General features: G+C 40.7%; 1 pseudogene; it reads right to left on the reverse strand.

Moving 5' to 3' along the window:
• Positions 1–2630: 2630 nt before the first annotated feature.
• Positions 2631–2726, reverse strand: LOC115803944 (U6 spliceosomal RNA; annotated as a pseudogene).
• Between the last annotated feature and the right edge of the window lie 311 nt (positions 2727–3037).

The following is a 3037-nucleotide window of genomic DNA, read 5'->3' on the forward strand; positions in this document are numbered from 1 at the left end:
AAAAGCAGGCTGAGTGTCTACAACCCACACAGCAGACTTAGCAATAAAGAGGGCATTGCCAACACTCATTTTCTTCCAAGCGCATTCCTCACAACCACTTTTACAGACTGTCTCACTTCTCCATCCGGCTAGTCAACCTCATTTTCCCAAACAACCTGACCTGAAGTTCTGGGGTCTGAGCCCCCCCAGCCTTAGAGGAGCAAGGTTCTGCTTCTTTGCCAACACTAACCTCTCCGCTTGTTCATTAAGCCAATAATTTTGTCAAGATCTTAAGGCCCACCTTTCCACCCAATATTCAATTCTTTCTCCGTAGTATTGAGATTGACCTCTAATTGTCACCTAAATTGAACAATTTCTAAGTGAAATTCTAAAACTTAATCTTTCCAAAGTCTTCCAGAGCCTTCAGGATCCAGTCAAAACTCCTCGGTTTGGTGCTGAGTCACAGCCTGGGACCAGCTTACATTTCTCATGTACCTTTCACTACATCCCCACCATCCACTCTCTGATCCATCTAGTCTGGCTTTCTCCTTTCTTCCCACTGAGGGAAACCTGTCAATCCTTGAAGTCCCAACACTGCTAGCTGAATTGTTTCCACTCCCCCTGGTACCCACAGCACTTATTTTCAGTATAACACATTTTGTGTTCTGATTATTTATTATATATTGTTTTATATTTAAATATTCAAATATATTTATATATATATATTCAGCATTTGTTATATATTGTTTTGTTCATAAATGTCTCATCTCTCTCCAAACACTGTAATAACTTTGAGAACACAGCCCCTAACATACCTACTATTTCTTTTGCATATTTACAAAAAGGAGGCATTTTGTTGTATACTGCTTAATAAATAACATCATACTCAAGATCAAAACAGGAACTTTATAAGTGTTCATTAAATAGTTCTGTTTTTTGGGGAGTGTGGCTGAGGAAGCATATCAAGAAGAACCATGCTCACCTGCAAACACACTAGGACATGGTGATAGAACCAAGATCTCAAGACTGAAAGAATTCTAATTTCAAGTAGACTTAAAATAACTCGTATCTTCATTCAGCAAAGGTTCTATAAACAGAGCTGGACCTGTAGGACACGTTAATGTCTTCCAGGAGGAATGAAGCTATTCTTCTCTGAGCAAAGGTGTCACAGTCTGACTGAATTTTATCAGAGAGCAATATAGTAAGTCTGGTTAATTCTTTTTTTTTTTGATAACAATTTGTAGTAGTTTTTTTGTTTGTTTAATTTTTATTGGAGTATAGTTGATTTACAGTATTGTGTTAGTTTCAGATGTACAGCAAAGTGAATCAGTTATACATATGCATATACAGTAAGTCCCCTACATAAGAACAAGTTCTGATCTAAGAGTGTGTTCGTAAGTCCAATGTTCATAAGTCCACCAAAGTTACCCTAGGTCCCCAACTAACACAATCGGCTATATAGTACTGTATTGTAATAGGTTTATAATAATTTTTTTTTTTTTTTTTTTGCGGTATGCGGACCTCTCACTGTTGTGGCCTCTCCCGTTGTGGAGCACAGGCTCCGGACGCGCAGGCTCAGCGGCCATGGCTCACGAGCCCAGCCGCTCCGCGGCATGTGGGATCTTCCCGGACCGGGGCACGAACCCGTATCCCCTGCATCGGCAGGCGGACTCTCAACCGCTGCGCCACCAGGGAAGCCCGGTTTATAATACTTTTCACACAAATAATACATAAAAAAACAAACACAAAAAGAAAACATTTTTAATCTTATAGTACAATACCTTGAAAAGTACAGTAGTACGTAAAACCGCTGGCATACAGGGACTGGCACTGAGTGAACAGGCAAGAAGAGTTACTGAGGAGGAGGGAGAGGAGGAGGGAGGAGGAGGGAGAGGAGGTGGGAGATGGTAGAGCTGAAGGATCGACAGCAATAGGAGACGGAGAGCAGCCTGCAATTTCACTCATGCCTGATGTTGATGGCACAGGTTCTGGTTCCTTGCTGGATTCAATTCTATCAACCCTCTTGAAAAAAATGATCCAGTGATGTCTGGGTAGTAGCTTTTTTTTCTCGTCATAGATGACATGGTAGCACTGGTTTGCATTCTGAAGGGCTGCTGCAACCTTCGTGTGCTCTTCTACGTTTGGGTCCTGTGCCTCAAACTAACAGTGCCTCTTCAAATAAAGAAAATCCTCTTGCCATTTCCTGCATCGTGAATCTCTTCAATCCTTCAGTTACTTCTTCTTCCTCTTGTCACTCCACTGTCTCAATTATTTTCACTTTTTGTTTCCGTCATTGTCACTTGGCGCTTCCTAGAAGAACCAGCTATATCACCGCTGCTTTTACACTTGCTTCCGGACACACTGGGCTTGAAATAAAGGTCCTGTACTACTATACTCTATACAGTACTGGACAGTAAAGTACACAAAAGCACAACCACTTGTAGAGGATGCACGCACGTGACAATGTACACCAGACACGTGAACTAACTTACGTGACTGTATGTGCGAACACACGTTTGCGTCTTTGAAAGTTTGTAACTTGAAGGTTCATGTGTAGGGAACTTACTGTATCAACTCTTTTTTAGATTCTTTTCCCATATAGGTCATTACAGAGTATCGGGTAGAGTTCCCTGTGCTATACAGTAGGACCTAAAAATATGGAATGCTTCATGAATTTGTGTGTCATCCTTGAGCAAATCTTTTCTGTATCGTTCCAATTTTTGTATATGTACTGCCGAAGCGAGCACAAGTCTGGTTAATTCTTTATATAGAAAGTTATTTGTCTTCCACTTTGTCATGTTAAGCAAGGTGTAACAAAAAAAAATTCCACCTAGTGAAATGTGAGATTTCCATGATAGGACCTCCATTCTGCTGACAGAGAACACAGTACACGTTATGGGATAGTGGAAATTGCACAGAATCTGGAGTTCTAGTCTGGCTTTCTACTCACTAGCAGATTATTTTACATCTCTGAGTTCACTTTCCTTATCTTTAAAGTGGAAATGGTGATAATTTACATTCCAGTGTCATTTTAGGGATATGAGATTGTGCATGTGAA

Source organism: Delphinapterus leucas, chromosome 2, assembly GCF_059928025.1.
Source record: "Delphinapterus leucas isolate spDelLeu-1000000601 "Yukka" chromosome 2, BTC_Dleu_Yukka2, whole genome shotgun sequence".
NCBI classification, from domain to species: Eukaryota; Metazoa; Chordata; class Mammalia; order Artiodactyla; family Monodontidae; genus Delphinapterus; species Delphinapterus leucas.